The sequence below is a fragment of the Malaclemys terrapin genome, chromosome 1 (assembly GCF_027887155.1).
Source record: "Malaclemys terrapin pileata isolate rMalTer1 chromosome 1, rMalTer1.hap1, whole genome shotgun sequence".
Lineage (NCBI taxonomy): Eukaryota > Metazoa > Chordata > Testudines > Emydidae > Malaclemys > Malaclemys terrapin.
The window spans coordinates 212,824,737-212,847,695 of record NC_071505.1 but is presented as its reverse complement, the minus strand read 5'-3'; the positions used below and the strand labels follow the sequence as shown (position 1 = coordinate 212,847,695).

General features: G+C 42.3%; 1 protein-coding gene across 6 annotated transcripts in view; it reads left to right on the top strand.

The window, feature by feature from the left end:
- Positions 1-22,959, top strand: part of CNKSR2 (connector enhancer of kinase suppressor of Ras 2) — a 355,628-nt gene that overhangs the window by 312,448 nt on the left and 20,221 nt on the right. The window lies entirely within an intron of this gene.

Here is a 22,959-nt window from a genome sequence, read left to right as displayed (position 1 = left end):
ACACAGACAGATACGGCACGTTTCCGACACTTTCCTCATTCAGCGAGGAGGAGGGGGAAGTCAACATTGATAGTGCTCTCAAGTCAGCTATCAGTGAATATCGGAGAGCCTTTCACAAAGAGTTTTCATGTTACTTCCCAGCGCTACCACAAGCACTTCATTCCCTGGTGAAGAACCCTCTCAGTGTGACATCTGAGCAGTTACCTACTGAGGATATTCACACACAGGAACAGTTTGTCGCATGATTAAAGATGATTAGGGCCCTTCCATGTGAAATCTGATCTCCCTGTGCTGCTGGGAGCCTGGGGCTCCAAGCTGCTAGTCTGGCCAGGCTGGGGCGGGACAGGAGTTGTCCTTCCCCTGCATGGCCACTGTTGGTGGGGAGATTAGACCCATCCCAAGAGGCAGCACAGAAATGAAGGTGGTACACCTTCCCTTCTGCGTTGGAGCAGTCCCGGAGCTGGGCTCCGGGCTTCCGTCCACCCATCCCCCGCAGTTCCTGCTGCAGCTCTGTGTGCAGCTCCTCCTCGAGGCTTCTGTTCCTGGCTGTTGCAGCCGGGGCAGCCTGTGCTCTCGGCTCCCCATCCCTCACCCCTGCAGCTCCTGTGCGGCTCCAGACATGGCTCCTTCCAGGACTGGGGACTTCTGCTCCTGGCAGCTGCAGCCGGGGCAGCCCAGGCCCAGGGCTTCCGCCCCGCCCCGCCTCTCCCCTCCCCTCCCCTGCTCCAGCTGGAGCTTAGGGCAGCTCAGGCTCGAAGTTTCCGCCTCCCATGTCTCCAGCTGGGGCTCAAGGCTTCAGCCCTTGCGGCTGTAACCGGGCTCAGTGCACCAGTGCTCGGGCTTCTTTCCCCATGGCTCCTGCCAGGACTCGGGGTGACTGGGTAGGGGCTACCACCTCTGGGCTTCTTCTGGGGCTGGGGCACCCATTTTTCTTGGGGGCCCACAAATTGGCCGGGGACCCCTGCCTTAATCTACCACTGGCCTGGACTAGCAGCTAGGAACCCCTGGCACCTACCCGCCTTGGGACCCCCTCCCCATGATCCCATTTTGAGTCAGGACCCCCATGGTTAGAACACCATAAAACATCTGAAATCATGAAATTGACCAATTTGAAAACCCTCTGGCCCTGAAATTTACCAGAATGGACCTAATGATGATGAAGTGAAAGCAAAATTCACACCGCTGCCTCCAAACCAGTTCTGGTGCTCAGTTGCAAGTGAATACTCACCAGTGTCTGAAATGACTCTGAGTCCTTCTGCCTTTTTCCACTACCTACAAATGCGAAAGTGGATTCTCCAGCCTTCTCACAATAAAGATGAAATCTCAAAACTGGCTTCATGGGAAGAACGACGTCAGGTGCGCCCTTTCTAAAACAACACCAAAAATAAAATGTCTTGTGTCAAATAAACAGCGTCAGCCAGCTCACTGATTTTTGGCTGCTTCTCGTGATTAATTGCTGTCAAGTAGTAAAATAAAATTCTACTTAAAAAAATACCTTTTCTGTTTATAACAATAATTTGATAAAAATGTTTTAGTCTTAATTTAAAAGCCATGAGAAAAGGCAAATTCATTTTAAGCAATAAGGTTTACATTTAGCATTTAACATAGTGTTAAATATAAAAATGTTTTTAATTTCTCAGGAGGGTCACACTCAGAGGCTTGCTGTGTGAAAGGGGTCACCAATACAAAAAGTTTGAGAAACCCTGCCCCTTTCATAAGAGCCTTACATTCAGGATGCATCTGTTTGAGATAAGTTTTGAAAAATAAAATACGAGTACACACAGAACTTCATTACCATTTGGTGTAATTAACTCCACACCAAAAATAATGCGTCAAATGATACCAAGGATATTATTAATAGATGACATGAATTTCTTGGGTTTCTAAATGTTTTATTTTTGTCCCTCTTTCAAAGACAACCTAGTTTTCTGCACCTCCTTTATGGTAGATTTGAATAATAAATTGTAATAAGACTATTTTTGAATCTAGTTACTTTTTGTGCATTTGTAGCACCAATACTACCATCATGAGGTGAAGACTTCCAGAATCCCCTTCGGTGTGCTTGGAATAAAAGTATTTAGGAGACCAGAGACGTTGATTATGGAGGCGTCAGTAGCAATTCTGTTGTTTAAAGTTGCATTGAAATTTGCGCTTATAGTGGGAATTAAATCCTTTTTGATGCATAGAAAAATAATGAATGTATTTCCACCAAACTTACAACTTTCTTAGTGAAGAAATAGTTTTCTGAAATGTTATAAATCAGCAAATGTTTTCAGTAGTTTAGGAGTTAGCAGCTGTTACACGTGACTCAGTTCTCATGTTTAAATTTGAAATCTAACTTTTTACTTCGCGTTTCTCTAGGTAGCAAATGGGTTGGTCAAGACTGTTCAGAGTGTAGGTCCATGTAAGCCTAGACTAAATGTCAGACGTAAGCTAGTTTCATGTAAAAGAAAATACCACAAACTCAACAATATATTTCACACATCCAATTACTTATTCAAAAAAAATATTCAACCTTAACTCTGATTGTGCAGTTCTCAGTTTTTTAGGACATTGATTTGATTTTTAGAAATGTATATTTTACAATAGGAATAGTAGGTGCAAAGGAGGAAACTAGTGGGAAGTGATTTGAATAAGAAGCAAATGAGTATGTCTTCTTTCTTTAGAAAGAAACAAAGCTGAAGTTTGTGTATAGGCAGTATGAAAAGAATGTTTGAAAGATTGAGGATGAGGGGTAGAGGCAACTAGATAGACAAAAATGTAGTTAATAAAGTAAAAAAATATGTGGTTGGGGATTTGTTTGATTCTGAATAATTGGTTCTGAATAAATGAGAAGGGAGCATGCTGTGTGTAGAACAGGAGTGTGGAGTGTACTACTGAACAGGAGTGTGGAGTGTATTTGCGGATGCGGCTATCCTCAGAGCATTTTTGTGGATCAGATGCAGATTTTGTATCCACATGGGGCTCTACTGTTGTGTGGTTATGGGCAGGGCCAGCTCCAGGCACCAGCTTAACAAGCAGGTGCTTGGGGCGGCCATTGGAGAGGGGCGGCACTTGCGGCAATTTGGGGGCGGCAGGTCCCTCACTCCCTCTGGGAGCCAAAGACCTGCCGCTGAACTGCCGCCGCCAATCGTGTCTTTTTTTCGTGGTTATGGGGGTGGTATACATGTTAATATTTTTCTTCATTAGTGATTTCCTAGATTTTTTGTGACTGTATTGATGTGAAATGCACTTGTACAAACTTAATGGTAAATGAGCAAAGGTCTTTGTGTGAAAATACTTAAATTACAAAGCCAGAAAAATCTAATTTACTCCAGAACTACCCTTATGCAGGGTCATAATGCAATTAACTAATCAAACACAAGATACTCCAGAAGCCTTACATCATCAGAACAAACTTTCATTTCCTGTCTATAGTCTAAGGGCAGGTAACTGTTACCTGGCAACTTCTGAGGGCAGCTGTCTTTTATAGATGTCCCTTTCATGAGTTTCAGAACACTCAGTTTTCTTCCCCATCTTTAAAGCCCTTTTGTAAACTAGGATTGCTTTACATCCATCAGACTCTGGTTATAGAGAAATAACCATTTTCTTTTTGAGCCTCTGAATGTTGATCCTTAATCTGTCAGGTAGGAGTCTCTGCAGGACAACATGATGTTCACCCTAGTCCCGGGTTTGAGATAATTGTCTTCATGACACTTCTACCCCTGTTTAACCTAGGAAATGCAGAGTGACACTGCTAAGCCTTTCATTGTTATTTGATACCAATACTTAGTTTGAGCTTTTTATCACTAATTTTATTTTAAAATATGTCCCCTGTTTCCTAGCAGATTGCTATGGCAACACATATGGTAAGGTAGCAGCTGATGAACCGCAGGCTTTATCACTGCTGAATTCAGGGGCTGCACTTGACTCCAGCCTGTGAGTTTCTTCAGGGAGCTATGTAATGTAATTCTTCCTTCCCTCCTTCACTGATCAGCTGACTTCTCCATCACCAAGGAGACCAACTCTGCCCACACCATTGAGATTTGAGGCCAGCAGTACCACAGCCTGGTCTTTGGGGGCCAAGGCTGTTACAGGCTGGATGAGAAGTTTGCTGAAGCACTGCCCCTTTCCACCTATAAGATTTTTTTATGTTACTGTGTACAATCCACTTTGAAGAAACAAATTAGCCCCTTTCTACATCTGATCTAAAACCAGAAATATTATAAGGATAACCAAAAAGAACCCCACGTAAGGACTGAACTTATCATACCTATTTTTTTTAGTGCAAACAGAGCATATTTCTTAAAGAATACAGTAGATAGCATAATGCCTTGAAAACTTCAAATTCTTAGATTCTATAACAGTATTATGGAACATTTTAAATATAATTTTCCTTACTCAGGGAATTTTTGACTGTCTGTACATGGGGTTTCTATCCGAAGTTTAAGTATTCACAGTAGAAATCTGTGTGAAGTAAATATCCTGATTAAACGTTCATGTTTTGGAGTTTCTTTGGGTTGTTTTGTTCTTGTTAAAGTATAAAATATAGTTGGCTTTGGGCATCCTGTTACTCTAACAGTTGTGTCAAAATGCAGCCAGGCAGAGGATCCGAGTCTGCGACCATAACATGGATCATGCAGTCCCAGATGACAGAAGTTGGAGTGCTGTGGAAGCAGTTTGCTCAGTGCACATAGTGACGGTAGCACCTTCCATCACTCTTATCATGACCCTCTTGTCTGTCATTGCCAGTATCCTACATTTCACATGCAGGACAGTCGGTCACAATGTGGAGCCTCCAGGGGAAAATCTCATGGTTGAGAAATGTTTTCATGACTTCCCTGTGGCCAGAGCCTATAATCTTACACAGCAGCTGGTTTCTGCACCCCCACCCATCAGCTTCATTTTGCTCTGAGTCATTTTCACACAAGGGAAGAACCCAGAGCAGATGGCCAGGGTCAAACTTGTCTACTGCAAATACAGAAAAGCTAAGGAATACCTGAAATTGGGATTTTTCCACTTTAACTCTGCATTGTCCCCACCCCATTACAAACACTCCTAATTACTTTAGGTAAATAAATGCTGTCATCATACAGAAATTTAGGGTCCAGTAGGGTGAATACCAGATCATAGCTGAACTATCAGGAAGCAACCCTTCTGTAGAGCTGAATTTAATAAATGCTCGGGGAAGAAAGAAAAGCTTGGTTTTCTGGGGCTCAGTCTTAGGCGGGGAATTCGGACTCTGTTGTCTTTGTACCTTGATTTAAAGGTCCCTGAGAGCAGAACTCACAGGAGTGGATTCTCCTTTTCTAGTCTCCTCTAGAATGAGAAGAATTTGGTCAAGATCTTTTTTTAAACATTATGAACGCTACTGTGAGGGGAATCCATCCCCAAAAGAAGACAGTATATGTCAGGCGCACCAATTCTCAAGAAAGAGCATTCCAAAGGGCTGGGATAGTTCGACTGCACTTGGTTCGAAGGTTGGGCAGTTGGATGGGAGTTGATCTCAGTCAGACTCTTGAGCAGAGGTTTCTTCCCTTGAGTTCTATGGTATGTTTGTGAAACCTTGTGATCCCTGAGGGTCATCTGTGGCATGCTGTTGGTTTATGAAAAAAAATTGCCATTTTTTCTTCAAAAAATAGCAGATTTTGTGATTGTAAAGGTATTTAACCAAGAGCAGAGTTAATCCATTATATGACATAAGGCTGTTTTTGTTGTTTTGCTTTTTTCTTTTCAATTGTATATAAATGTATTTGCTTAGCAAGTTAGAAAAGATAGTAGCCAATTCAAAAAAATCACTTTTATTCAGACTTGCAGAGACTGAAATAATTTAAAATCTGTTGGTTGTTGCTATCTTTAAATTAAATTGTAATCCACTAGGGATCATCTGACATTTTCAACACTTGATTCCTGTAAGAGGAGCCCTTGCCCTAATGAAGTCCCTGTTCAACTCTGATTTTCTCTAATTACGCTGGTGAATGCAATATTTGGCAGATGATGTGCTCAGTATAAAACAAACAAGTAAACTTTCCAAGAGCTTTGAAATTAGTTTAGTTTTTATTTGAACAGTTATCAAATTTTGGAATACGTGGCATGCCAGACGCATCTCTTTTACGTCAAACCTTTTTATGTAAGACAGTAGTGTAAATATAATTATTCTCATAAAACGGGAAAGCAAAATTCATCAGATGATAACATGTCCTTTCAATATCTACCAGGTGTACAACATTTTATCATTAATTCTCCATTTCAAATGCCCAAGTGGTTAATGAATTCACTGCTGCAAAATTAATAGCCAGCTACGGTATTACTAGGAGTGGCTTTTAGGAACTGCAACTTTGTTTTACACTCAGGAAAAGAGATTTCTGCCCTACATTTACACAAAACAAATTAATACTAGATTTCAAAGAGCAGAATCTTGTTATGCTATTTTATGCAGCATGTTGAACGTGCCTATCCAAAGTTCTCAACTGGATGAGCATCTGAAAATTCCTTTTCATGCATTGTAACAGTTCAGCAAACATAATCACAAAAAGAGAGAATAGAAAGAGGATTTGTTTGTTTGTTTTGATAGTACCTTCTTGCTTTACTTTACTCATATAAATAGTCTGATTGATCTTGGATTGAGGCCTACATAATCCTCTGGTCACAGGTGATATGGAGTGTATAACAATGTGTCAGGGTTCTTCCGTTGACTCACTTGGTTAGCAGGTATCAGCGTAAAGTTACTGAAGTTCTAGGGTGGTGAGGCTCTTTAACTCTCAATATGGATATAATGGAGATAGAGAAGTGAAACAGGATGCAGCATGTCCTGGAGGGACCTTGGGGCACCCAGCTCAGGAAGGAATCTGTGAATGAGATTTGGTTAGTTATCTAGTTGTTATTTATATTACCATAGTGCCTAGAAGCCGCAGCCACGGACCAGAACCCTGTTGTGCTAGGCGCTGTACAAACAGAAGAAAAAGACAGTTTCTGGCCCAGAGATCCTATAATCGAAGGATAAAACAAGAGACAGCAGATGGCTATAGACAGATTAACAGGGGAGTACAAGGAAACAAACTTACTCTTAATATTTATCAGAGAGTATGCAACAATCTAGGGACAATAGAGTCATCAGGAAAGGAATATTTAGAAAACAGAACATATTACATGCTGCTCCAAAAATTACAGGTTTCCATCCCTTGTACTAAAGAGGAATCTCTCTTGGCAGTAATATAGCTTATGTTTTCAGCATACCTAAGCACAACATTCCAATTCAGGGCAATAATAAACAAACTAGTGTACATTACATACTGTTTATATACAAAAATATAAATTCTCAAACATATTCTTTTATATATAATCTATTTTCTGATTGGCTTGTTCTGTTATTTGTTATTTATGTTTCACTATTGCTGAGAAGCCCCCAACCAAGTTTGGGCCCCATTTTGCTAGGTACTGTACAGACAGACCAAAGCATTTACAATCTAAATAGGTCAGAGAGAAATAAAATATTATTCCCATATTGTGATAAGGAATTGAGGCACAGACTGATAAAGTGATTTGTGCCTGGTCACACAGGAAGTCTGAGACCATCTATTTATATTCTGTTATTATTCTTGAGTTGTGGAGAAAACCAGTCCCTGTGTGGTTCAGTTAGAACACTAACTCTGGAACTGTATTCTTCGCTGAGAACAGGACTTTTTGGCTCTCTTCTCCATATTTTTTTCTCCCTCTGGATCATCTTATTACTACCTATCTTTAACTTTGGACCCATGTAGGTGACTTCTAGCTCATTATCTCATTTGGCTCATTTTCTGATCCCACTTGTTCCCATCTGTCTACCTCTCTTGCCTTTGTCCAGGCTGCACTATAATTCCTACTCTTGAATATGAGTTGTACTTAATTGCAAACAAGATTAGAAATTCTAGTCATTTTTAATTATTTCATTTTTACGGCTTCCTGCATCTCTGTTTTCTACATTCCAGGAAGTGCAAAATGACTTGTAAAGCTAGACCAAGATTCCTCATGAAATAGGACCATGATGGCCCACCTTTACTGACTTGCATCTCCACACCCAACTCAGAATTGTCAACCTGATTTTCACAGTTCCTTGTGGTCTCACTCTACCTTTCCTCTAACTTTATATTCACTTAAATCCCATACTTTTCCAAACTTGGCCCTTCTCTATCTTTTTAGCTGAGGCTCTTCACTGCTGAGAATCGTTCTTTCAGTTACGGGGCCCCATCCATCTAGAACCTATCCTTCATCCCCTCTTTGCTTCCGTCAGTAAATCAAAAACAATACACAGACACACATCAGACCCTGAAGGTTCAGTCTTGAGTGGGGCTTTACATTGGTGGACCAGTGTTTACAGGCTTTGTGAAATAAACAACTTTTAAAGTGGAGGTTGAATAGAGGAGGAAGTTGTTTGGTCCACAAGGAAGAACTGGGATTCTAAGCTGAAATGTATTATATTTACATCATAAAATATGGCAGCATTACATCATGATATAATGTTTTAAATTGCCACTGTTAGGAGTGCATGAATACTACTCAAATGCTTTTCTCACTTTTGTGTGATGCTCTCATCCATAATAAAAACAAAGTACCAGTATTACTCAATGTTTATCGAATTTTCAGGTGGTCCCGATCAAAAATGTTTTGTGCAGATGAAAGACAAAAAAAATTGTCCAACAGAAAACTATGTACTGCATTGTTTGTCATATATATTGATTTATTTCTAAGTAGCTGCTTCCCACAACTGCCATTGTCCGGGAACGGCGAACCATGGCTACTGGGAGCTGCAGGAGGGCCCTGCTTGCGGTCAGCAAAATGTCTCACGGCCCGCAATCAGATTACCATGATGGGCCGCATGCAGCCGACCACTGGGTTAGAGGAATTGCTAGAGCAGGATTCAATATGCAAGAGTCGGGGTCAAAATCAGGCTGAGGTCAGAGACCAGAAAACAGAGGTAATACCAAGCTGGAATTACAAGACAGGAATCAGTGTCAGAGTCAGGCTGGGATCAGAGACTAAAAATCAGGAGATGAGGTGAGGTCTGGAGTTGCAGCAGGCCTTGAAGTCTGTGGTTGCCCAGACAGCTTCCTGGGACACCCTCCATGGTTAAATATCGGGCTTAGCCAATCAGAGGGCCATAGGGTACTGTCACTCTGGGTTCCATGGGTGGTACTTCCTGCGGTGCCTACTCACCACAGTGCTCCCTGGCTGTGGCCAGTGTTGGTGCTAGCCCATTGTGGCTTCTAAGCAGGAATATTTTGGGGCCCCACACATACTAATAATTAATAAGCCCTCGCCCCCCGAGCTGCTTGGGCCCCTAAGCAATTGCTTAGTCTGCTTAAGTCTAGCACCAGCTGTGACTCTTCATAGGTCAGAAGAGGCCAGAACGGAAGAAGGGAGTTTATATAGAGTCACTAGCCAATCAGAAAGCAGGTCACTGAATGCAAGAAGCTGGCCCAGCCAAGTCCATGAATTCCCTAATAATTAAGGCCCTGCTTGAATCGTGGGATGATTGTCAAATAATTGCAGCTGAGGTGGGAACAAGCCCTGGAAAATCACAGGAAAATAATCATGGACCTTTATTAATTGCAGTAATTTGGAAAAGTCAGAGATGACCTATTTATTTAAGAAAAATTTGCTGGAACAATATAAATGCTCAAATATTATGTTATGCCTGCTAATTTTTTTGATAACCCAACATTTTGCTGCAACTATATTACAGTCATTAATGCATGGGGCTGACAGCAGGGTTGACAGAGGGCTGCCAGTTGCACGGGAGCTGAGAGTGGGAGCTCTAGCTGCCAGCCACCCAGGGCTGATAGCAGGAGCACCACCACATGTGGAGCTGACTGTGGGACTCCAGGCACCAGCCACCCTGGGCTGACAAAATTGCCGTGGAAGCCTAATATTGTGGGATCTGCAATTTCCACAATATCGCAAATTAAGTAAGGCATTACTGATAATCCAGTGCATTGGTGTAGCATGACGACCAAGGCTGCTTCCTGAAAACCCAGTGGGCCTAGGTTTGAGACTGGGGTTTGAAACCAGGGTCCTGACATTATCCCACTCTGGGATGACCTCAGGGCACCGCAGACTTCGGTTTATCTGGGTATGCCCTATGGAAGACATTCACTTTTCCAGGGCTGTGTACATGGTGAGCTGGTTCACGGGTCTGCTCTTTCCCAATCGATGTGGGTACCACAACTTTCCTCTGCATATCTGGGAATGTAGGATCTTGTGGATGAGATATTCTTCTTGTCCCTGAATCTGAATTGATGGGAGGGCTGTTTTGGGTTAGGGAAGGGATTGTCAGAGAGGGGCTTAAGGAGGAAAGCATGAAATACAGAATGCATGTTCAGGGATGGGGAAAGCCAAAATTTGAAGGTTACTGGGTTGATTTGTCTGTATATCTGGTAACGACTTACATATTGGTGATCTAGTGTGCGGATGGATTGGCCAGTCTTGAGATGATTACCTGATAGCTGCATCTGCTGTCCCACTATGAAAATGGGTCCCTAGTCTGAAGTAATGTGGTCTGGGAGGCCATGGTGGTGAGATGACGCGACAGGTAGTATCCTCAGCGGTGGGGAGTTGTGTGCAGGGAATGAAGTGCACCATCTTTCTAAGCTGGCCCACCACTGTTAGGATAGTACGTCAACCTTTGGATTAGGGGAATTTGACAGTGAAGTCCATGGTGATCCAGGCCCAAGGCCTTGCAGGGTCTCAGCGGCTATTAGCATGCCAAAGAATTTAATTTGAGGTACCTTTATAGGGACACAGGTGTGTCACATGATCTGACAAGTCCTTGAAGGTAAAGAAGTCTGTCCTTCTGTGTGACTTCAGCCGGGGGGGTTGGTATCAGGGGTTAGGAGCCTCTGGGCAAAAGAGTCATCTTGAAGAGCAGAATATGTGGTTGACATTGAATCTGATAGCAGTGATCCTCCGAGGAAGTGATGCTGTTTCAGAACACAGGGTGACTCTACATCAGATTCCCTAGAGTCACTGGCATGCTCTTGTTTTCTGGAGAAGGTGTCTGCTTTTCCGTTCTTAGTGCAAGGGCAGTATGTGATGGTAAAAATCAAACCTTGAGAAGAAGAGAGCTAAGCTTAATTGTTGTTGATTCAAAGCTGTAGCAGAGCTCAAGCACTCCAGATTTTTATGGTTGGTGTATACCTGCACAGGGTATTTTGTCTCTTCCAGGTAGTGCCTCCAGTTTTCATCTTGATGACCAGCAGCGCCTTATCTGAAATTGCATAATTACATTCAGCAGGGGAGAGTTTTCATGAGAAATATGCACAGGGATCGAGCTCTTTCTGGAGACTCTCTATTTGGGACAACAACTCCCTGATGGCAACGTTGAGGCATCAGTTTCCAGAATGCATGGCTGACTTAGGTCAGGATCCCTGAGGATGGGAGCAATGGTGAACATTTTTTTTCAGGCATTCAAAAGCACGTTGGGCTTCTGCCATCCAGAAAAAATTTGAGGGTTTTGACCAAGGAGGTTATGGGAACCAGATTTTGAGAGTAATCCCTTATAAAGTGCCTATAAAAGTTTGCAAATCTAGTGATGCATTTGATTTCCCAAATGTTTCAGGTCGTTGCCTGATCAAGGCTTACTTGTACCTTCCAGGGATCCATGCGGACTCCTTTGGACTCTACAGTGGGTTAATTGAAGATACAGTCTTCCAGTTTTTCATAGAGTCCATGTTGGCAAAGCCTTCCTAATACATTGCTCGCGTGCTGCTCATGCATGGGTTGATCCTCAGAATAGATTGAAATGTCATCTAGGTCAGCAACCACATAGTAATCCAACATATTCCACAAAACATCATTGATCAGGTGCTGAAAAGTGGCAGGCATGTTGGTAAGGCCAAAAGGCATCACCAGTTGCTCAAAATGACCATATGTCTAAAACATGGTTTTCCACTCATCTCCTGGCCAGATCCTGACTAGATTTTAGTCTTCCCTGAGATTCAGCTTGGTGAATGTCCAGCTGTTCTTACTCAGTCTAGAAGCTCCATGATCAGGGTAGTAGATATCGATTTCACATAATGATTTTATTCAGGGCACGGTAGTCAACACACAGCCTCAAAGATCCATTCTTTTCTACAAAGCAGACAGGGGCCCCAGCTGGGGAGGTGGACTATGGGACAAAACCTTTTTTAGATTCTCATGAGTATATTCCTTAAGAACTTCCAGTTCAGACTCAGGTATAGAGTATACTCTCCCAAACAGTATCTTAGCACTGGACTGCAAGTCCGTCAGGCAGTTGTAGTCACAACAGGTGGTCAGGATGTCTAAACCTTCTGTTTTTCGAACACATCTGCAAAATCCTGATATCTCATGGGGAGAGAAACAGCTGACCCTAGAAGTAAGGAAGCCCATTTTGCTGCTTGACCCCTCCACCACACCTGAAGCCTGGGTGGGGTGTCTGGCTGGGGATTTTGAAAGCTTCAGCTTGGGGGCCAAACGGCAGTTGATTCAGCAGTACTCCAAGCTAAACATCACAATTTGCTGCTGCCAGGAGATACTTGGGTCATGCTTGTCCAAGCCGGGGATTCCAAGTATGACAGGAAAGTCTGGGGACCAGATTGCCTAAACTGAAGAGTTTATGGTGGTCACCGATTACTGCTTCCTTCAGTCAGGAAACCACTGTTCTGGGACCTAGACGCAAACAGTGAGCCATTGACTATCTTGACCAGGTTAGTAGCAGCCTTGGGCTGTATGGGGAGACCAGGTACTTGGGTTACAGTGGTGTCCATGAAATTATCACCTGCCCTAGAGTCAAAGCCCACTGGATGAGAACAGCTTGTCTGGAATTCTAAACTGAGAGTGGTGAAGGTTTTTCAAGGCTTCCCAGGGAGGGAATCCATTGAAATGGTGGCAGCGGAACCAGAGCTAAGCTGGTAGTTAAGCTTAGAAGTTTTCATGAAGGCCCCTACATTTGTACCCTAAAGTTCAAAGTGGGGATACAGCCTGGATGATCTCAAGGTGGTGGGGCAAATGCCTAGAAGACCTTGCCCGGTGGAGTTTTCTATGTAACCCAAGCTTAACCCCTTCTTATTGAGGCTGGGCAGGAGTGTTTCCCAAAGCTACACAGTTCGTGGCTTTTGCCAGGCAGATACCATGTGGCCCATGTAGCCTCAGGAAAAAATCATAAATTCTCTCATCACCAGCGTTCCTGTTCAGAAGGATCCAGACGAACTCATGCCAAGTCCACCTATGTGGGCTCAGGCTGGGGGGTTGCAGGTGGAGCCTGGACATGAACTGGATCCTCTCTCCTATCGTGTCGCCACTCACTAAGCTGAGTGTCATTCAGAATACAAAGTTCAATAGAGGTGTCAAGTCCTGTGGGGGGTGTTCATGTGGGCTAGATCATCTCATATCTCATTACTCAAGCCTGTCTGAAATTCATGTACCTGGGCCAGTTCATTCCAAGCCATATCTGCTGCCAGGCATTGGCAACAACCCACATATGACGCTGGTGATCCCGGCCTGACAGAGCCTCCATAAGGCAGCCTCCACAATGAGGGCCTGAAAGGGATCATTGAAAATCATTCCAAAAGCCTTCAGAAAGGAGTCCCAAATAGCCAACTGAGGATGATCCTGTTCTAACAGAGGAGATACCCACTCCAAGGCTTCATCAGTGAAGAGGCTAATGACCAGGCCTACCTCAGCCTGGTCCATCACATAGACATGGGGCCTCAACATAAATAGGACCCTGCACTGGTTTATAAAACCACAAAACTTGCTGCACATACCACCATAATGCTCCAGTAAAGGCACCATGGGCTCTGATACTGAGGGGCTGCAATCCATGAGGTTGGACAGAGCATTCCCATTTGCATCTCTATGATCCATTTCTGAAGGATGAGGGACTTGATGTTCTGGTGGGCACCAGCGATGCTGCCCGTGTGGTTTCCATGCCCCTTTCCTTGGAGCAGAGCAAGACCAGGAGGAGATCAAAGGGTAATGCTGTAATGCTTAGGAGTCAGGCGGGTCAAAAGGAAGTCCTGATCAGTGGTCAGAATTTGTGCAAGAGGTCTGATCACCAGGAGATCCAGTCCAAGGGGAAGAGACAGCAAGGCGGCTGACAGAGTCAGGCATAGCAGCAAGGCAGGGTCAGGTGGGTCCAAGCAGCAACTAGTGGGAAAAAGCTTGTTGCTCAGACAAGGCCGGAAGGGAAGCAGGAAGTTTATATATAGTTACCAGCCAATCAGGACCAAGACCACATGGCCAATCAGGAAGCGAGTTGCAGAACCCTGGTATCCAGCCCACCCAAGACTGTGAATTTGCTGGTAATCCAGTGCATCAACGTGGCATGACAGCGACAGCTGCTTCCTGAAAACCTAGGTGGGTCTGGGGGTGAGACCAGGGTCCTGACAACAACACAGAACTTTCAGCCCAAGGGATGGGAGGACTTGAAATGGCTTTAAGTCAGTATAGTCCCTCCTGGTACTGAGCTGATCCAGGGGACAGAACAGGGCTTTTAGAGACCTTTTACACCATTACCTCCCTTTTACACAGCATAAAGGGGTCAGGAACATGGAGAGGCTGTCATCCCAGACATCATCATATCAATCTAATTTTAGGCCTAGACATTTGCAAGCACTGCAGAACTCAGATCTGAAATAGTTTAATATAAAACCTGATGTAATCTGCCCTTCCAATTCTAACTATGAGGATTTTTAAAGTTTGCCATTTCATTACTAAGATATTTTTTAAGCTACTCATTCTTTCTTGGATGTACAAAACCACAAAGTTTTGTGTTTCTGTAACCCACACACCTCCTGGGTGTGGTGTTCTGTCCCATCTAATGGCACTGAGACCACTTAAAGAAAGAGCAATTAATGAGTCTGCTTTACAGCCTTAGTTAAGAGAGAGTTGGCTTTTAGCTCATGGGGTAGAGGCTCATGCACTAAGCTCCAGAGGTCTCTGGTTCAATCCTGCCCACTGACAACCAGGGTCTGTCAGAGTTACATTTTCTCTGGCTTTCCCAAGGAAGTTAAAAAAACATTCCCAGAATTATGCTGTCATCAATGAAGCACGTGTAAAAAGCATTTTTTGTTATGATAATAACACTAATTAGCCTTAAATATTCCATATTAAATTCAACAATATTAGAGAGAATACAAGGTAAAAATAAGTTTGCCAAATGGAAAAGAACAAAACGAGTAGGGAGGGAGCATTAGAGTAGTTTCGAAACACAAGTGAGGGCTCAATTTGGAACTGTGGTTTAATCAGGACACTGGATAAGTATGCTGGAATTGTTGAGCCTGCTGCACAGGGTGGCGGGTAGGGGGCGGGAAGAGTTCAGAGGGTATGTTCTGTTTGATCTATCCAATGTGTAAACTAGAGAGGTTTTGGTAAAATGAAGTTGAACTTTAGGCAATCACAGATAATTTGACTAATTTCAGCTCATGGTGATATTAGAACTGGCATTGGCCTCCATTCCAAATATAGCCTTTTTGCAGGGGTTCTCAAACTGGGGGTCGGGATCCTCAGGGGGTCACGAGGTTATTACATGGGGGTCGCAAGCTGTCAGCCTCCACCCGAAACCCCGCTTTGCCTCCAGCATTTATAATGGTGTTAAATATATATATAAAAAAGAGTTTTTAATTTATAAGGGGGTTGCACTCAGAGGCTTGCTATGTGAAAGGGGTCACCAGTACAAAAGTTTGAGAACCACTGCTTTTTGTGTATAATCTGGAATTCTCATAAGTGAGAATAATTAAACTGAAATGCATAAGTCATTTGCTAGAGGAATCTAGAGGATGGAATGTACAGAAATATACAGAAAGGTAAATAATCACTCTATGAATTCACAATTTACAGAGAAGGGACAACTAGAATCCAAATAGCATCTTGTGCTCTTTCTGCATATGTAAATATACATGAACATCATCATGCTCCCTCTTTCCTGTACCTGTTCTTCCAGTTACATGGTACCCCACTCCTCCTGGAAAGAATAACTTTATGTATACAAATAACGAACATTTGCCAAACTCTATGCAATCACAGTGTTTTTATTTTCCCAACTAGCTGACTTCCTAAATCTAGGAATAAACATGTATGCTAGTTTAGAGAAGTTACTAAATGCTGTGGTCTTACATAAAGAAGACCCCTCCCATGCTCCCAACATAGTCTCTTGCCCCAAACTCAAACCTGTTCAACTGAGGATGGGAGGACATAAAATAAGCAAAAAATGTTGGAATCCTCATAATTCTGAGAAGAAAGTAGAAGCCCCCCCAAAATGGAAAAGAACTCTGCACTTCTACCAATAATAGTCTCTGTAAATAATGCATGGCAGGCACCCAATTTTTAGAGCTGGTTGAAAATTTTCTGACAAAATTATTTTCAGTCAGATCTAATCAAAATGTTTTGTGGAAATGTATTGGTTTCAGCAAAAATTTCATCAGGAAGGTTTGTCAGGTCCAGTATGGAATTGAGAAAGTGAGACCCTTGAATAGCCATTACCTGTTGATTAGGGCACTCACCTGGGATGTGACAGACAAAGTTCAAGTCTTTGCTCTGATTCAGGCAAACCAGGGGCTTGAACTTAGGTCTCCCATATCCCAGGTGAGTGCCCCAAACTCTAGGCAATTGGCTGTTCATGGAGAGAGAGATCTTGTTTTTTTCATGAAAAATTTCAAAAGGCCACGTTTTTGTTTAACATTGGGGCAAAACCAAATTTTTAAACCTTGAAATTTTCATGAACTGGAACTGTTGTTTTCCAGCGATCCCTACCTTTTATTGGATGTAGGTTTTAGAGTACTTAGAAGAATCGGGCTTTAAATAGAAAGCTGGTCTCTTAGCAATGGTAGAACTATTGCTCTGCTTATAATAACATCCTTGTTTGTTTAATCCAGTTTGATGCTGGTGAGTTATCCAATTAATAAAACCTTCATAAATGACCAGTAGAGTCAAGGGGTTCCCCTGCAATCAAAAACTATTCTGCTGTTCTCAGAAACAGAGAGAGTAAAACAAAAACATTTCTGCCCATTATATAAAATAGCTTGTAATGAAGGAAGCAGGGCTGAAGTATAAATGAGATCTGGGTCTGCAAGACACCAACCCCATTTAGTATGATTATTGGATGGTGTGCGGCCTATTAGACATGGAGGCTACATATTGAGCAATAAGGATAAAAATAAATATCAATCACTAATTTGGAATGAAATTCACCCCGTGCAGAGGGCCAACACGAGGCTTAATTCCCACTGTAGTCCTACTTAGGTCCTGTTTTGTGGCCTTAAATGGTGCATAGATCTTGTGCTGATCCTCCGCACAGGGATGAATTTCACTCTCGCAGAGCATGAACCTACCCGCATACTGAATAAGGCAGGAGTCATGTGGAAAAAAGTAGTATGCCGTTTTGCAATGTGTATTCCCAAGCGTATAGTGTTAAGTTTACACAGGCAACCTTAACTTTGGCATTGCCAGTTTTCTGAGGGCTTCATTTTGCAACTCTCAAATTCTTCTAATGTAGCTTTTTGCTATTGAAAGATAGAGAGGGCGACCAAATCATTTTTGAGATATAAACTATATATGGGAGTACAGAAGGAATCAATGCTTGTTTATGTAAAAAAGAAAGCATTTAGTAACCTCACTTCAGTAAAAATGAACAAGACAAGGGTGTCTCCCCGGGGATCACCGTGTTTTGAGCCAGACCCATGATTTCTTTCCTGCTTCTGTCTCCACCGAAAGGAAAAGGAGATATTTTTAAATTTATACAAGAAGAAATGATGATTATACATTTCTTAATATAACCACTACCCTCACTGCTTTGCGAGATAACTCCTGCTTTTCACAGTATTGTAAGTTTTAGTGAGTTCCCTTTTGGTATTCTTATTTTGTTATTTTTAGTTCAATAAGGATATAGAAAATTCTAAAAAGACAGGTAATATTGGAAAGAATGGAACTTGCTATATGCAAGATAGTATGTTCCTTCATAATTCAGCAGTGGATGTTCCACGTTCCTTGCTCCATCTGGGCAAGGTCAATTCATTTACCATTTAATGCAGTAGCATCTTTCTATAAAGCATTATCCAGAGCTGTGTGACTCCTGTGACCCACTACTTCCTTATCATCTAAACCTCATTCTCCAAACAACTCACTGATGTTCTGCAGCATGTGTTTCTCTGGACTATGCTAATTCTCCTGATGGAGTATTGAAAGGCAGTGTCAGCTGTGTCATCGAAGCCCTTCCTCATTCATTTACTCCTGTGCAAGTACCAGACAGCTCCCCCTTGTCTCTGCAAGCATCTGTTTGACCTAAACAAGCCTGAAGATTGCAATAGCTTTCCACTCTTAAAAATGAATGGTTATAAATCTGCCAGCATTCATCAAGAAGAGTTTAGACGTGTCAGAATAGCTTTTCAAACAAAATACTCAGACATGTTGACTGTTTCCCCCAGTGGAGAGGGAGTTACAGCAGCCCTAGAGCAGTGGTCTCCAAACTTTTTTGAGCACGCACCCCTATCAGTAAAAAAAATTTTGAGCACGCACCCCCTGCCACGCCAGCTCTACCTCGGACTCCCACCTGAACTGCCAAAGCGCAAAAAAAAGCCACTCAGATGAAGCAAAAAAAAAAAAAAGCTCCTCCTGCCGCGCACCCCCAAGGATCCTCTTGCGCACCCCCTGGGGTGCATGCACCCCACTTTGGAGACCACTGCCCTAGAGCTGCAGAAGCAGCAGTGAAGCAGTTCATGGTGGGTGGGTGTGTGTGTTTCTTTCCCCAAAGTCTGTATTCATTGCTAGGTCAGAGCCTGGTTACTCAAGCCACAGGATTTGGCTCTTAATACATATACATAAATGTACTAGAAATATGGTTAAATTATTGGAACAGATGATGAACAGAATCTCCTGCTCAGAGTGCTATCTCTGTTTGTGTTGTGAATATGTAGATAGAGATAGAAATACATATACACACTGACACACTGCTAACTGAGAGAAAACAGATGTAAGGTGCGATTAGTATTTCAATGGTTTTCACTATAAAGTGTGAATTCAGAGACTTGCTTTTCTGCAAATTAAGTATTTACTCCAAGAATAGGAAATTCTATAAGCCTGCTATTTACTGCGTATACTTCTTTGTTAATAAGGAAATTTACCAGAAGCAAGGTATTACCATTCGTTAGGCAGATTGTAATCTGTTTAGAAAATAAAATACATAACATCTGCATTTGAAAGGTGTGCTCCCAGAAGACTCCAGTAATGTATTATACATTTTGTTAAAAATCAGATCAACGTGAGGCTTCTCTCAAGTTAGCTGCTCATTAATGACTGCTGTTATGCTCTCATTTCTGTGTGCAACTCTCACAGGGGAAAAGAGGGGCAATGCTGCATGATGGCTTTCACCTTATACATCCCTCCCTTCATTTAGAACTCTGTGTACTGAAGTCATTTTAAAATCTGATGTCTCAGTAAGTTCCCTTATTAAGTGTGACTCCCAATCATTTCCCACAGATGGAAATCTTCTGCTCATCTTCTGCTTTCTTTTTTGTTGTCATTCTTGGAAAATTTGTGATGCTCCCAACTATTTAAGGGGCCTGACTGAACATTCCTTCTGTCTTATTCACTGGGTTGGTATACAATCCTGTGCATTCATTCTCTCGCAGCCACTTTTGTTATGGACCAGACCTCCCACTCCTGCAAACTGGCCCAAATACATAACTACCATACGTTTCTTACATTATTCCAGTAGTTGTAGGAATCTTCAAAGATTTCTAGCAAGCAGTTTTGATTGTGTAATCACTTTAGGGGAGTCATTTGCCCGTAGAGCTGTTTTAATAATTGATGAATAAATATGATCAGATCAATTCATTGTCTCTCATAGGGTTATATTAATTGTTATATGTGAACTACAGCTGGTTTAATTGTCAAAATGTTTGCAAATCTCATAATGTTTATTCATCCAAAAAGTACATTACTTGTTCCATTGTGTGTCGTTTGATCTCCTCTTTCTAAAAAGCTGACCTCTTGCAAGGCAACAGAAGCAATAACATGTGACTGTGGTGATCAGTCACACACCAAGAATAGCAATAACCAAAGTGAACTGTTCACATAGAACTCATAGGCTTAAACTTCTTTGTATAAATTATTTGACAAATGCTATGAAAAAAGAATACAGACTCAGTTTGTGAATGATTTGCAAAAAGAAAATTAAGCAACCCATGTATCATAACGTAATACAGTGCCTGTCGTAAAAAGCTGACATTTATGAGCACTTCATAATGCAGTTAGCACAATAATTTTTATTAATATAGGGCTACACTCTGGCATCTGTTGTGATTTTAAAGGCAATTACTATAAAGTAGTAAAATAAATTATTTAGCCCCCAAGCATGCTTAATAATTATAAAAATAAGTTTTCACTTTGTTTGCCTTTAAACCGCTAACGAGTAAATAGGACTGCAATATATTCACACATCTGTAATAGTGCACTGTGGATAATTAATAGTGGAACTGTGATAATAGATCTAAAACAGTGTTTCCCAAACTTGGGACGCCGCTTGTGGAGGGAAAGCCCCTGGCGGGCCGGGCCAGTTTGTTTACCTGCTGCGTCCACAGGTCCGGCCAATCGCGGCTCCCACTGGCCGCGGTTTGCCACTGCAGGCCAATGGGAGCTGCTGGAAGGGGCGGCCAGCACATCTCTCGGCCCACGGTGCTTCCAGCAGCTCCCATTGGCCTGCAGCGGCGAACCATGGCCAGTGGGAGCCGCGATCAGCCGGACCTGCAGACGGGGCAGGTACACAAACCGGCCCGGCCCGCCAGGGGCTTTTCCTACACAAGCGGCGTCCCAAGTTTGGGAAACACTGATCTAAAGCATGACAAAAAAGGAACTTACCTTGCATGATGGTATTACCACAATACTTGTAAAAACATTACTGAATGGTCTCTTCACAGGAATTTCTTGCTAAAAGTTCTTTGAGAAATTTGCCACCTTCTAATCCAAAATGTAATTGGATTGTAGCTCCATAAAAATGTCCTCTGCCAGTGCCACCAACCAGAGAAGGCCATGGTGCACTCTACCAGTCAAAAAGGGGGACATAGTCAACATGGAAGGCCCTCCTAATAAAGCACATTGGATTTCCCAGCTATCTTACTTAGGATACATAAAAGAACTGATTTTAGATATCCAGTAGTTAATGCAGCCTTGTTGTAATGTAAGTGAACCCTGCTGCATTTCACAAAGTCCAAAGAGTCAACTTATTTCTGGTAAAATGTCAGGAAAATTAAGCATTCTCCTTAGATATCCCAGTTGATATCCTGAACCCAGTTATGTGAGATTTCAGAGTGCAATACAATGGTGCAATACAAAAACAGCAGATTCCACTCCTATGGAAGGTCTTCTCCTAACCCTTCCTTCCCAGCAGACCCAAGACCATGTGAATATTATTTTAAATGTTGACGATATTACATAATGTTTTAAAACAGGCTCAAAGGTGAAAAAGTTTCCCTTTTCTGTCCCACTCACTCCCCACCCCCACAAGCAAACCCCCCTGCTCCCTCCCCCCAAAAAATACCTCCCCACACACAATCAAGATCAGCCTGTAGTGTGCAGAAGTAAAGTGGATTCTGTGTTAATATACCTGATCAAAATGGATTGTTAGTCATGCGAGTTTTGAAATCTGCCTTTTTTTACTACTTGCAATTGCAGCAGGGTAAGTGTTCCTTATTTCAGACAGTAGATTATGTAAGAACTCCTATAGACTTCAATACTTAGGTTATTGTCATATGAGCTGTTCTCCTTCCCCTCTCTCCTCCTCCGCTTTGGCATACAGAATAGCTTGCACAATTGCTAGTTGTGAAATAGTACTATCAAAGAATTTAAGGACAGAATGCAGCTCCATGTGGAGCCCCAGAGCATTTCAGTGTTATACCTATTGGGAGATGCTTTTTTTCTTTGAGAAGACTGGAGATGAACTAAATGGGCCTATCATTCTTTCCATCCAGGATTTCTGTTAATAGCTCCCTTCCTAGTTGGGGTAGTTGTTCTTTTCTGTTAATTCAACCCTGGTGATCTGCTATACGCTGAAGTGTAAAAGCGGAACTTCCTGATCTTGTCTCCTCTTCCCATCCTAGGTGTTCTCTTTTGGGGGAAAAACATTCTCCCTGAAAAGAGATGGGTGAACCTCACCAATTAAATTACATTTTGGCTATATTAGTAAAACTAGATTATATTCACAAACCTTTTTATTCTGTGTAGTTTAAATCCAGGTGCACTTTCCCAGAGTGATTAAATTTAAAAAGCAAAACTTGTTTGTGTGTGTGTGTGTGTGTGTGTGTGTGTGTGTGTGTGTGTGTGTGTGTGTGTGTGTGTGTGTGTGTGTGTGTGTAAAAATACATACAGCATATAGTAAAATAGACATGGTATCTATTTATGCCAGCCTGGCTTTTGAAGCAGCTGTTTTAACCCTAATTATATAATTTTACTATATGCTAGTATTTTCCCCTCTAAAAACACAGACCCAGTAAGTTTCAAGAGTGTGATGATGTTTGAACCCACACTAACATCATATGTTTAAAAGTCAGGTAAAATGAAATGGCCTGTCCCTATTTCTGACTTCACAATACTGGGTCTCCAGTTGGGAGAGTGAAATGAGCCAGATCTCCTTATGTCACCACTTCTGCTCTTTCATAATTAGCTGTCGGTAGGACATGTTTGTGTATGCCCTGTACGTTCAGGGGGTTGGGGTGGATCCCTCTCTCCTCCCCCCTCACTCCCATGACCTTTCCCAGTGCTTGCCAAATGGGCTAATCCAGGTTAAACCAGACTACACTGAGGAAGTAGATATATATTAGTTTATTTTATCTTCTTTTAATTGGTCTTCATTCTGTTTTTTTAAAGTGTCTATGCAAAGTGAAAATGCAAAACAGCACACTCCTACATAGCTTGTGTGCACCAGAAACTGAAATCTCTGAAGGATCATAGTATAAAACCAAAACAGTGCCATGTCCTTGGGCTCACACATGCATG